Raw genomic sequence first — 14,961 nt, 5'->3', positions numbered from 1 at the left:
CGCCATTAAAAATGTTTTTTTCATGAACCTTATTCAGGACGCTATCAAATGAATCTGAAGCTACGAAACTGTGACAAATCTCGGCAAATGCAACATTCGCGGTGACAAAAGGAAATTTTAGAACGCGATGATCAAGGAAGTCGAATCTGCCGCAAATAATAACAATTTTAGAAGCATATGCAGCCTTCTGATACCCAGATCCTCAGACATTTGTTTGGTAGAAGATATGAAGTTACCCTTAAATGCAGATAAAACTAACATGATCCAAAAGAAGCGAGGTTGGATAACCGGAGATCTTCTACACCAATGGCTAAAAAACAGAATAAGGTTCTGGAACCGGAGGTTTTTCCCTTAAGACACTATGTAATGGTGTGGCTGAAGTGATTAATTATCGGTTGAAAGGTAGGTGCATCGCAATCTGTAATGATAGGCTTAATCTTTTGATCACTTCGGAAATCATACAGGAATGTAGAAACCGATTGCACTCTTTTCTAAATTCAAAACAATGGAACAATTTCGGGTACCCTTAGCAAAAAGAGATGTAATTTCTTCCTTATCAGACTGGAACCAGCAACTGAAATGGAAATGCGGCTAAAACAACAAGCTGTTTCCAGTGTTAACGCTTTACCATTCTCCATAAGAAAAGTCGCAACATCTAAACGGCGACAATCAGATCTAACTCGAGAAACAGGAAGACTTGCAAGACTGTTATGAACATTCTGCCTAGCTACAATTTACTGGTTGCCACTGATATTCGTCCATCTTTTGATCGGTCATTTTATCAATATTGCCTAGTGCGGGCGATACACTTTCCTCAAACACCTCGACCACACTCATGACATCTGCTTACTCTCGCACGGCCTCTCGGACCTTGGCCTGATAGGCTCGGATTTGGAGAAATAGATAAGCAGAGTTGGACTGAAGAAAAACCAGGTTCTCAATCTCAATTGACTATTAAACAACTGTTTGTTTGTTTTTGTGTACCACCAGCTATTCTACCAAATCCTATTTCCACCTGCACGTAGAGAGCACTGGAAGTTCCTTTTTAATGAAAAACTGCATACGAAAAAGAAAGGGGGGGAGAAGTCCCCGTCTGACCATCTAATACGGAAAATGACTGTTGCGACACCACAGATGGAACCTCGGACTGGATTGACAATACACCAATCTATCTGATGGAGCGCGAGCACTCTGCGCAAACCGAAAGTCTTGTAACAACCGATTCTAATATTGGGCTAACGCCACCGCGTTGCCAGAAATGCATTGAACAGGAACTGTTTCTTGGAAAAAAAAAGTAGCTATACCAGATATTACAGCTGCTACTCAGTAAAGCCTGTGCTTCTAATGGCTTTCTTAGTCAGCAAACAAATGAAACCTATATAAAATATAGATTTCACTATACACGGCCGTGATAAAAAAATAAATTGATAAGACTAACTAGGCTGACCTGTCGAATGCATGAGGCCAGACAAAAGCAGCAAAGTCACTCTGGAGACTTTTCACCATTAACAATGGCCTAAGATAAGGAAATTCTCTAGCATGCATGCAAATAAACATAGTCCTGAAAAAAGTTGTTCAACTTTGAAACCCTTGATCAGTACTCCTATCTGGGATAGAAAATCACAACCGATAACAACTATGACGGTTAAAGTCAGCAGACATTATTTCGGCTTGCGAAAACTGTTCCGTTTGAAACATCTTACCATAGGACCAAAGCTCTTACTGTGGAAAACAATGATCTTGTCAGTCCTCCTGTATTTCTCAGAGACGAGCTTTAGCAAAAAAAGTGCGAAATCTTAACCACACTAACAGGAGGATGGACGAGTAGCCTATATAACGATGAACTTTATGAGCAATACCACGAGCGTCTGGTTGTAGATAAAGTCCGGTTGATAGGTTGTCATAGGCGAGTCATTTAATCCTTATGAGTATGGATGATCCAGCCCACCAAGCCTATAAGGACAATACCTATGGTAGGAAAAGAACAGGCTCTGTCTGCGATGGAGCGATGGCGTAGACCAGGACGCTAGACAGCTTTTAGGGATAACTAATCAGCCCCGGCACCAAATCGAATTGTCTGGAGTTTCTTACCAAGTCAGGTCAAAACCATAGTCCTCCCACTTCCGCGCAACAGAAAGACGAGTTTGCCTGAAACTTGGGGGGTTAAAATTTCCTAGCCTTAAGGGAAGAAGCGGAAATGTTAGAGTATAAAATCTCAACCCTTGCGCACTTTTATAAACCACAAAAATACTGAATCTGTGTTCGACTTAGTCGCTGTCATATTACTCATAAATTTCGGCAATCAAAAATTCAAAGGGAAGGAAACTACCCCGAAAATTTAGAGAGAATCACAAACATGGACAACAAAAGCACCATTGAAGTCCCCGCTTCGATACTCTTAGCAAAAACGGCCATCGGCTGAAAGTTTCGATTGGAGATTTAAGTTTGACGGGGGAGGTGAATCTCTAACGTCCTTTGGTACTTTGGCAGACAGACAAACGAGAACAACCCGAAATACGATTAACAGTGGAGGACAAAAAGAATATTAAAGCGGTTCGGATTGAATATTTGGAATCCCAGAATAGAGAATTGATTAAGTGAGAAGGAAGAAAGGAACCTTTAGGGTCAAATGTTACGATCGCTACCACACCAAGGCCAGGTATTGATAATGGGAACGACTGTACTGGATACAACCGGGAAGAAGTAATACATATTAACGATGAGAGAACTGATGCAGAAGAAAAGCAACGTCAGCAACATATTCGGAGCCTATGATGGCTCCATGCTAAGGAACAGAAATAATGCCCACCAACCACGGAAGTCCTAGTGGAATGTGGAAATGCAGCAGCTCGGTGCTGAACCGCTGCAAACAAATAGGAATTCACGGCACGCGAATGATGAACAGGAAATTAGACAGAGAAGGACTACATATAAAGTTCGCCGAAAAGAGGTTCAAAAGAATCCGTAAGAGGAAACGAAACTTTTTAAAGAACTATATGAAAATGTTGGCATCAATCCCTCAAAGTAGTAGTAGTGATAGATCAACTGCTCAGTTTTATCATGCAAGATAGCGACCACATCACAAAACCAGAATGATTCATTTCCACTTCTAATGGTCCCTTAGAAAAAAGCAGATGATGGTGATGCTATCAAAAATTCCATTTTTTTACTGGACGGTATGAGAAAATTGGCAGTAGTATATGCAAGAGGCTGCTGTCAATTGTTCAAGAAGCATCTCTAAACAACAGCACGGCATTCAGCTGGCCAATCATTGTCAATGCCGTTAGCGCAGTGATCAAACTGGCAGACGGAGGTAGAAGGTGGCAGGACGGTGCTAAACAGTAGAGTGCTATCGTATTTGGTAACGAAGGTACTGGATCAAACTCTCGCATGAAGCTACGCTATGCAGACGACATGACAATAATCACAGTAGACAAACACCTTAAGGATTAATAATAATAAAGATCTGTGCATAATTACTTATAAATTAAGCTCAAGACCCATGATGGAGCGTTCCCAAGATCAGTATTCAGTATTCCCAGGTAGTCTGAAGATTTCTAAACTTAGTTATCCATGGTAATGTTGTGGTTGCTATGTATCATGTGCTTGGCGACGATTTTTATTTCGGAGTTGGAAGTTATTGGGGTGATTCGTCGAGTGTGGGTGGTTTTACTGTGGATGTCAAACTACACCTTCCCCTTCTGTTCATTATTTTGACATCCAAAAATGGCAGGCTGTGGTCCAATCTTCATAGTGAAAGTAATCTTTTTATGGATATTGTTGAAACTTGCCAACACCGAGGTTGCATCTTGTCTCTTGACAACGGCAAGAGCATCATCCACATATCTTACCTAAAAGTGATTACTCCCTCTTTTCCCATCCTCTCTTCAATTTTTTCACGAAGACTTCACTGAGTAATAGAGAAGGGAGGTTGCCTGCAACTCCTAAGGCAGAAAGATAGAATCTACCCCTGAAGGTGAAATACTACAGGTTTCGCTCATAAATAGGGAGGTCAGCTTCATATATTGGCGAACCTCCTTCCTCTATTCCGGTGAACCTTTGCAGGAGATCCTTCCAGGTACAGTGGTGGTAGAGAACAAAGGTTTCACATCAAAGGATATTAGCATTTCATCGTTTACTATTTCGTTCAGCTTTTCGTGGATCCTTTCGGTGAGCTCGAGTTTCAGGAAGGAAGAACGAGCAGCGAGCGAAACAAAATCCTAGAAAGTTTCGAAATCTCGAGATTACCCGAGGAAAAATTTTCGAATACACGATCTTGAGAACGCTCCATTCTAGCTCTTCAAGCCAAATTAAATTTGGTAAATAAGACAACTTTAACTTATACTAATTTTGTTCATAATAGTGTAATTCCCACATTATTGCAAAACCTGTTTCTAGGATTCAGCAGAGTTTCCTGTCAATTTCTCAAAATGTACACCCCCCTTTTTCATCTATGGGGAAAATTAAACTCCAAAGAGGACAATATTACTCTCTGTATGCGCTGAGATTCATAGTCCCATCTTTCCACCAAATTTCGCATAATTAGGCGTACCCATTTCTGAGGTGGTCAAAGGGGGGTATAGGTCCCAGGGCGAAACGTGGATTCGTACCCACGATGGAGCACAAAACTTGGGAAATGCCTGCTGCACCAACACCAACAGCTCTACCACCAAACCCTATCTCCACCTCCACGTGGTGACCGCTAGCAGCTCTTTCTTAACGAAAAGCTGCAGACGGACAAAAGATGACGGCGAGACACAGCGAGTCACAGCCCTCCGCGATGCCTATAAGAGGGAAATGGATGCCGCAATAACTGCAGGCAACAGAGGACCTGGAGATGAAGCATCAACAAATGATCTTCAGAATCACCTGAAGAACGTTATCATGGATACGGCCACAAACATATTTGACTCCAGCCGCAAAAGGAGTCGGAACGGCTGCTTAGACGATGAATGTAAGCTAGCAACGAAACAGAAGAATGCCGCATACCGAGTAATGTTGCATTCTCAAAAATGCGGGCACGCGCAGAGACTTATCACGAACTCCGTCGAGCGGAGAAGCGACTTCACAGACAGAAAAAAGAAGCCTGGGAGAACCAACAAGTCTGTGAACTAGAAAAGTACAGGGAGCAACCGTACCAGGCGCGCAAGTTTCACCAACAAGTCAGCAAGATGAAGCCTTATACACCTCGATGCTCAGCCTGCCGAGACAAAGAGGGAAACCTGATTTCCGAAAGAATGGGCATATTGGAGCGATGGGTTGAGTGCTTTGATGAGCTACTGAACAACCAGAACATCGGCGAGTTGGAGGTCCCGCCAACTGAAGACGACATATAAATGCGGCCACCACCAAGTTTAGGACAAACAGTCCGTGCAATTCATCGCCTAAAAAATCATAAGTCGCCAGGAGCCGATGGAATTACAGCCGAATTGGTTAAATATGGAGGCAACCAGTTACGCCAAGTGGTTCACCAACTGGTGCTCAAGATATGGGACAGCGAATCATTGCCTGACGATTGGCAAGGAGGGAGGGAGGAGGGAGATATCACACAGTTCAGCAATTATAAAGGTATCACGTTGTTGACTACCATCTATAAGATATTCTTCGCTATCTTGCTAGGCCAGATAGCCCCAAACGATCAGAACATCATTGACCCATACCAAAGAGGCTTCACTTCAGGCAAATCAGCAACAGATCAGATTTTCTCTCTGCGGCAAGTGATGGAAAAACTGTTGGAATATGGACAACAGTTGCACCATCTATTCATCGACTTTAAAGCCGCCTATGATAGCATAGCCAGGGTGAAACTGTACACGGCCATGAGAGAATTCGGTATCCCAACGAAACTAATAAGACTGACTAGGCTGACCCTGACCAATGTGCGAGGCCAGATAAAAGCAGCAAGATCACTCTGAAGATCATTCGACATCAACAACGGTCTACGACAAGGGGATGCCTATCATGCGTCCTCTTTAACCTGGCCCTCGAGAAAGTGATCCGTGATGCTGATGTAAATGCAAGAGGTACGATCGTCTTTAAGTCCACCCAACTGCTGGCCAATGCTGAATATATCGACATCATGGGAAGAACCACCCCAGACGTACAAACTGCTTTCATCCAGATCGGCAGGCGGTGCGATATCTTGGGCTGCACATCAATGAAGGCAAGACAAAATATATGGTGCCAACTTCAGCACCGAAAACGAACCAGCCAACAACATCAAACCGCACTGCTCAAACAGGAAAAATAGGGATAGGAGAATACAACTTCGAGACCGTTGATAATTTCTCCTATCTAGGGTCGAAATGCACAACCGATAACAGCTACGATGATGAAATCCGCGCACGGTTGTTGTCAGCCAACAGAGCCTATTTCAGCTTACAAAAACTTCCGCTCGAAACGTCTCACCATAGGGTCAAAGCTCTTACTGTACAAGACAATGATCTTGCCAGTCCTTATGTATTCCTGAAAAACTTGGGTTCTTAGCCAGAAGAATTGCGAACTCTTAGCCGCGTTCGAGAGAAGAATCCTCTGAAGAATTTTTGGCCCCCTACATGAGGATGGACGATTCCATAGCCTAAATAACGACGACATTGATGAGTGATACCATGACCGTCCGGTTATGGGTAAAATCCGGCTCAATAGGTTACGGTGGGCGGGTCACTTAATCCGTATGGATGAAGATGATCCCACCCGGAAAGTCTAAAAGGGCAATATCTATGGTAGAAAAAGAAGACGAGGCAGACCCTGCCTAAGATGGAGCGATGGCGTAGGTCAGGACACCAGACAGCTTTTAGGGATATCGAATTGGTGGACCTCGGCGCAAAACCGGGATGTCTGGAGTTCCTTATTAAGACAGGCCTAGACCGGATACCGGTTTTTGCGCGTTGATGATGATGATTTCGGAGAAAATGGATGTGGCAGACAGACAGATGGAAGGATAGACAGACAGACAGTGAACCTATTTTAATAAAAAAGTCAAGCGACGATGGCTTTACGGTTTCTTACCAGGGCGGAGGCAAATCGTCAGACGCTGCCTCACCTCTGCTCTGGGAAAAGTTTGGGTGCAAGCCCTAAGCGAGGGGTCCGTGGACCAGGAAAGAGGGAGTAAGTTGCTCCCCATTTGGTCCGGTCCGGCATTAAGTTGATACGGACTTAGGACCCCATCATTCTCAAAACGACTATTTTAATAAGATTTGGTTATCCATATCTGTGTGTGTTGCCAGTTGCAAACAGCTGAGTGCAAATAGGCAGAGTGATATTACTTGGATCCCCATGCGAGTGAAAAGCCCCTCTTTTTGTACGTTAAAGGCACCTCACCTCACCCCCCGGGGTATAATCTTTTTGAGCCCAACTGCAGTATATACAAATGACATTAAATATATGATTCGCGAACCGTATGCTGTACTATATATAGATGTATGTATAGATAGTCAACCTTCGAAGCGATGGTAATAGCGGTTTAAAAGTAATAAATATAATAAGTAAATAAATGAAAGCATCACACGTTGGCTAATATTCTTTTAATTATATATTTCAAGTTCAATAAAGGATGTACGCATGTTGTTTGCTAAATGCTTTTAACACTCGGACTCGTCTCCTATTAAACGCAAAACCGCGAAATATCATTATGCTTGAAATTAACTTTTCACTATATTTTGGCACAAAGAAATTCATTGTTGATGTGAGACCATCAAAAAACCTTTCTGGCAATCCATCAGGCAAGTGAGATAATTATCGACCGTGTTGACCTCAGCAAATACCTTGCCATTGAAAATCGCACGGCTTTAGACCAATTTCACGGTCGTCTATCAAATGATAATGTTCATTGATGATTTCTTCGATAACGATAAAAGAAAAAGAAAAAGAAGATTTACTGTCATCTAAGTATCTTTAAGGTGAAACGTGGATATTCTGCGGTTTCAGATTTATTGATATTTATTATGTTTTTCAGACATTTGACCTAGAAATTCTCCTATAGAAAGTAAAAACAATCTTCTGAAGAGAACAGTAAGATATTATTGATATTTATGATAAACAAATATAATATCAAACCACATAAATAGCGAAATTATGATGAGCTTAAGATACATTTGATTGTATCAGGGACAATTTGCATATTTTCTTTGGTGTGACTGCTTTCGGTGGGAGGTGCATTCTTAAACAGCTAAACAGTGTGGAGAAAACTAAACCGAAAAGAATTTCAACAAACAATTGGAAACAAAACAGGAAAAAGTTGAAATTCACTAAATATTAGAATGTTTTTCCCCATATATGTACTTGTAGAGAAACTGTTATAAATAAACGAAGTTCTCTTAAGTTAATTTACATAAATCTAAAATATTAACATATATTTTTACGACAACTTTGTCATGGTTTTAGTTTGGAGCGGTAAACTCAGCTCTTCATTCCTTAAACATTATCGTTATCAGAACGTTAAGATGCAGACAATCCATCTAGCGCTAAAATCTGTTTTGAGTCTGACGAAAAAAGTGCTCCCAATGTTAACATACCCCAATTGCTCAGCCCTGGTTAAGATGTGCCCTCGTCGTTGATTTAGCCCCTTCTTGCGCTCTTGACTTCTTTGTGGAGCAACCAAGTCACACATACTTCATACTTAACTGTGCCCTGTCCCTTCATTGCTCTTCTTCCTTCCTCATCCAAATTTATCAGTCAGCTAATCTATCGCTGGGTGGCTGTATCACTGAAATTAGCAGAAACTCACTCTTTCAAGAAGCTTTGAAGAGGATCCTATAATCCGTCACTGGATTCCAGATTTATCAATTGCAGTGGATTCAGGTTTCCATAAACCAGTCACGATTACCGCTGTGCTGCCAATAGGCATCTCAACACAATTCCAGATGTCTGAGTTTAAGTGTCAATTGAAGGTGTCACCATCAACGGCGCAACAACCGATTTCCGGTCTAGGCTTTAGTAATGAACTCCAGATATTCCGGTTTTGCGCCGAGGTCCACGAAATAGATATCCCTAAAAGCTATCTGTCATCCTGGCCTACTTCATCGCTCTATCTGAGCCAGCGTCTGGCACGTCTTCTATATCTATCATAGATATTGCCCTTATAGATTTCCAAAACGGATTGAATAGCCCGCCAACCGGAACCTATCGAGCCGGATTTTATCTACAAACAAGCGGTCGTGGTACCGCCCATAAACTTCGTCATTATATAGAATTGCATAGCATAGCCATTGCACTTGTTGCCCATTCTTAAAATGTGGTCTACCCACTTCAATCAACACATCTACAGATAACTGGCCCGCACTCCGACTTGGGTCATCGTTGGAGATTTTACCAAGCTAGAGTACTCTAATGACATGAGTCGCAAACCCTTTGAGTAATACCATTTGCTACTCCCATATACACGTAACATAGGCACGGAGCGACTTCAACTTGATGTTGGTGTTGAGGTGTCTGCAGTTTCCAAATTTAGACAAAACAGTAAAAGTGAATCCAGCGCTTTAACCCCAGATACAAACACCGTTCACGGCAGTGAAATCTTTCTCGAAATCAATGAAGAGTAGGTGAAACGGAGATGTTCAATATGCACAGTACTCTAAAATGATCCGCGAACTTTTGATGAGGTGAATGCAGAAATATCCAGAGCGAAAACCAACCTTCTCTCAGTCGATTAAGCCTTTGAGATATTCTCTAATGTGTTCCAGGCAAATTTATCTATCTATTTTATCTATTATCTTTGCCACGGCAGGGAGGACCCAAATACCCTCCTAAATATCACACTCACACACACTCAGATGACGGGAAGAAGCAGCTCTGCGAAGGTGTTGCGATGACCAGGAGATTGTTATGCCCAGCGAACTTGCCCCGCTTGACTGCGTTAACTGTCGAGATTATTTCTCTTTTGTTTGGAGGAGTTGTCTGGGTCGAAGGTCGAACTTCCAGAGGCTTGTAACCACCCATAAGTTCTTTCGAAATGCGATGTATAGTTGCGAAATCATCACTATTTGGGCAGCTTCTGCTTCTGCTGAGGATCGAGTGGGGAAAGTTTAGTCAAGTTATCAAGAATAAACTCTCCGGTTCATAAATTGGCAAGATTGGCACGATAGGCGAGCTGGAGTTAAAGATCGAGGTTCTTTAAAAAGTATTCGAAAGCGCCCAGGGAAAATCCCGTGCCTTGCAAAATACAGCAAAAGGACATTACCACCATGAAGGAATAAAGGTCTGTCTAATCTCAAGAAGCTAACCATCGGCTACGGGTACAATTACAGGCAACCATACAAGGACTGGCTGAAGAGGTGTAAGTCCTACGTAGCGGCTGTCGCTGGGCTATTGTCAGAATATTGAAAGAATCAGCGGGCCTGCGAGACTCAGCAACATTCTAGACAAAGGACAAAGCTGCCCATAATAATAATAATAATAATCGTTGGCGCAGCAATCCATATTAGATCAGGTCCTTGATGTGTGTTAGAGTACTTCATTCGAGACCGTAAACTACAGCAGTACACTGTAGGAGGCAATGTGGTCAGCATTGCGCTCGCCCGAGATTATTACCCTGATTTGACTCACGTACTCATTCACAGCTGAGTCGACTGGTATCCGGCGTCAAATCACAATACAAATACCACTGCAACCATCTGCCCATCCTCTCTTAAAAAGTTGGAAAACTCCTGGACCGAATCTTCTGGTGAGACCTTGAAGCTACACATCCTTACGAACTTCCCCATCAAAGAGGAAGAGGAAGACTGTAAGTCAGTTCCCTGCTTGAAGGGTATGCAGCCCCAGTCTTATGAAATGATCAAATACGTAATTCATCATCATCATCAACGGCGCAACAACCGGTATCCTTTCTGGGTCTGCCTTAATAAGGAACTCTAGACATCCCGGTTTTGCACCGAGGTCCACCAATTCGATATCCCTAAAAGCTGTCTGACGTCCTGACCTACGCCATCGCTCCATCTTAGGCAGGGTCTGCCTCATCTTCTTTTTCTACCATAGATATTGCCCTTATAGACTTTTCGGGCTGGATCATCCCATCCATACGGATCAAGTGACCCGCCCACCGCAACCTGTTGAGCCAGATTTTATCCACAACCAGACGGTCATGGTATCGCTCATAGATTTCGTCCTTATGCAGGCTACGGAATTGTCCATGCTCATGTAGAGGTCAAAAAACCTTCGGAGGATTCTTCTATCGAACGCGGACAAGAGTTCGCAATTTTTCTTACTAAGAACCCAAATCTCCGAGGAATACATAAGGACTGGCAAGATCATAGTCTTGTACAGTTAGAGATTTGACCCTATGGTGAGACGTTTCGAGCGGAACAGTTTTGTGTGATGTGTGTCTCGAGAATGATCCTGCTGCTTTTATCTGGCCTCGCACATTGGTCAGGGTCAACCTAGTTAGTCTTATCAATTTCGTTGGGATACCGAATTCTCTCATGGCTGTGTACAGTTTTATCCTGGCTATGCTGTCATAAACGGCTTTAAAATCGATGAAAAGATGGTGTAACTGATGGCCATATTCTAACAGTTTTCCATCGCTTGCCGCACAAAGAAAATCTGATCTGAAGAGAATATCGTACAGATGATACTCAGTAACGTGATAATTGCTGCATTCCGTGATGTCCCCCTTTTTATGTATGAGACAGATAATGCCTCTTTGCCAGTCGTCAGACATCGATTCGCTGTCTCATACTTTGAGCATCAGTTGGTGTAATTGGTCGCCTCCATATTTACCAATTTGGCTGTAATTCCGTCGGCTCCTGGCGACTTATGATTTGAATTGCACGGACTGTTTCTTCCATGCTTGGTGGATGGTAACTCCAACTCGCCGATATTTCATGGCTAGCTTATATTCATCGTCGAACCTGCCGTTCCGGCTTTTCTTGCAGCTGGGGCAAAATATGTTTGTGGCTGTATTAATGATATGGCGCTTCAAGTGGTTGTGAATATCATTTGTTCATGCTTCATCTCCAAGACACTTTCCATCTTATTGCGGCATCCATTTCCCCTTTATAAGTGTTCCGGAGGGTTGTGTTGTGGATGGCTTTAGTACTCGCTCCCACCGTATTGTAGTACTGCTTCTTCCTTTTCCTTAGCCTTTGTCCCGTTCACAAACGGGGACGCCTAGTTGTGATCAGTTTCGCCATTTGGTTCTATCAAATGCCTAATCTGGATGAAATCGCGACGCTTTCAAATCCCTATCCAGCGTATCAGGCCACCGTTGTTTCGGTCGGCCTTTTGGTCGTTTACCATCGACTTCGATGTTCAGATCAATCTTGGCAAACAAGTTCTCGTTAGCGCGAATCACATGACTATACCATCAAAGATATCTCTCTCGCAATTTCTCCACGATTGGTACAATCCCATATCTATCGCGGATAACCTTATTTCAGATGTGATCAAAACGTGACACGCCACTAGTCCAACGTAACATCATCGTTTCCATTACCGCAAGACGCATAGCCTTTCGTTTATGCTTTGAAAGCCGGTATTAGCAGGCTTCACTTTTTGGCTGACTAGGAAACCTACTCCGAGCACCTGGTTTACTGGGGGACCAATATAATATATTGTGTAGTGGCTCTTCTCCAAGAAACCGGTCGCTGTACGCAGCATCTCTTGAAACGCTGTTACATCAGCCTTATATTGGGACGGGGTATCGGCTAGGTACTGAGCAGCATTCGGTCTGTACAGGGAGCGCACGTTCCATGAGAAAATGCGCAAATCGCGATTTTCCGTTTTCATTGCAGGTGTACGGTTGTCAGCCCTACCCAACCTCCAACCTGAAAGACCAGTTGGTACAATTTGTCCCGTTGTTAGGAGTGAGAGACTCGCCTTCATCCTTCTCCGTTTACAGTTTTTCATTAAGAAAGAACTCCCAGCGATCACCACTGGAGGTGGTGGTAGGGTTTAGTAGTAGAGCTGTTGATGATGTTTCGGCAGGCGTTTCCCAGGTTTTATACTTCATCGGACTTATTTGGCCGCCGCCTTGTGTGTGTGTGTATGTGTGTGTATGGTGGGGGAGAAGCTACAGCTTCTGAGCACTCAGGCCGTATTGGCCCATTGTACTCGCCTCCCCCGTCTAACGGAATATTCCGGATTTGTTAACTTATCGCAGGATGTCCGTTAGCGAATGTGATGCTACCCGTCGCAATTGGAGAACATCGGCACCAAAGATCTGATGCCTAATGCGACCATAGGCGGGGTATTCACATAGGAGATGCTCCAATGCTCCGTGGATTCCGGTTCTTCATTACCGGAGGGACACGTATCATCTTCGGTAATTCCTATTCTGAACATATGCTCAGCTAGTGAATTATGGCCTGTCAGAATTCCCATAATACACCTGCAAGTCCTCCTGCGTTTCGACAGGATAAACTTTGCGGTACGTATGTTCGGTTTTGGCAGGAAAAGGTTGGTGTGTCGAGCAGCATTTAGGCTCTACCACCTGTCATTATGGGAAGCTTATTCCCAGTTGTTGAAAACAGACTTAGCCAATGCTACTGATACTCTAACTGCTGGTTACAGTCCCGGCATAGGGGAGATTGACCCCTCTTTCGCTAAAGCGTCCGAGATTTCGTTTCCTCTCTACGTGACCAGGTACCCGGAGTAGTTCCACCGTATTGAATCTAGACAACGGTTTCTGCATTCCTGAACGATTTTCGAGGTGATCAGAAGACTGCTCAATGCCCTCAATGCAGCTTGACTGTCACTGCAGATTGCGATACGCCTGCCCTTCAACCGCTCATCAATCACCTAGTTTGCCACCCTTAGGATGGCATAAACTTCGGCTTGAAAAACCGTTGCATATTGTCCCAAAGGAAAGCCCACTTCTCGTTTTTATTCAAGAGGTAGACTCCGGCTCCAGAACCCTCTTCCGTTTTTGAGCATCGGTGTAGAAGACTTCCGTATATCCCACCACGCATTCCTCTGGTTCTTCCCAGTCCTCTCTACCCGCTTTGTGTAAAACAATACCTTATTTGAATCAGTTCAGTATCTGCCTGCCTATCACAAACACTTTCCTCAGAAGCAGTTTCACCGATTGACACGGAATTTGGTGGAAAGGTGGGAACTGTAGACGTCTGCAGTGGAGTATATCGTTCTACGTTGAGTTTAAGGTGTGGGGTACCAAAAGAAAAGTCTCGATTAGTACTCTCATAAGCCGATGCTCCCTAACATAGACCACGTACATATAAGATCATTTTCAGGCTTCATTGTTTTTATGTCAACCTCTGATACTATAACCAGTGAGAAAACTGTCATGGTCATAAAAAGTTTAAGTAGATAATCAAGCTACAGATAAAACGCAAACACATGGAGACACTAACGGTAACATATGCGCTTTCAGTACTGAGAAATTCAGGTGAGGCAGTGTCGGTCTATTGGCAATCTACCATCCTTCAAACTCCCAGTGAGTCACACCTTCACAAAAGACGAGTACAAAGCAAGTAAAGATACTCTCAAATTTAATACACCAAATAATACAAGCAGTTTCTATTAACCGAATAATTTTTCACTCAACTCAAGTAAAGGAGACAAAAACTTCCAAGAGGTGCTCATCAAAGTTTTTACCCTACTCATCGCCGAAACGTATAATCAAACACTTGTACATACTTAATTATGCACCCTATTTCTTACCTGTTACTAATGCTAGACGACTTCATGGCCAATCTGCATACCAAATTAAGATTACATTCCGAAAAGCTGTCAAGTTACACTAATTTCAATGGCTATCGAAACAAAACCCAAATTGGCATGGAAATTCTTTGAGAGTGCGTTACTCATCCGAATGGGCACTTCAATGAATTAATTTGCTATTGAAGGAGAGGAAAAACCTTTCACTTTTCGGATAATTGAAGATCTATTTATTGCCTCATTGAATACAGTGCCGAGAAGGTAAACAGCGCCGTGGATCACTTTTGCTCATGGCTTAACAATATTTTAACAATAATTGCCTTATTATGTGCGGTGCCCAATTTTTAGCGG

Source organism: Hermetia illucens, chromosome 1, assembly GCF_905115235.1.
Source record: "Hermetia illucens chromosome 1, iHerIll2.2.curated.20191125, whole genome shotgun sequence".
In the NCBI taxonomy this organism is placed as follows: domain Eukaryota; kingdom Metazoa; phylum Arthropoda; class Insecta; order Diptera; family Stratiomyidae; genus Hermetia; species Hermetia illucens.
The sequence above is the reverse complement of the archived record's forward strand: the minus strand, read 5'-3'. Positions refer to the sequence as shown.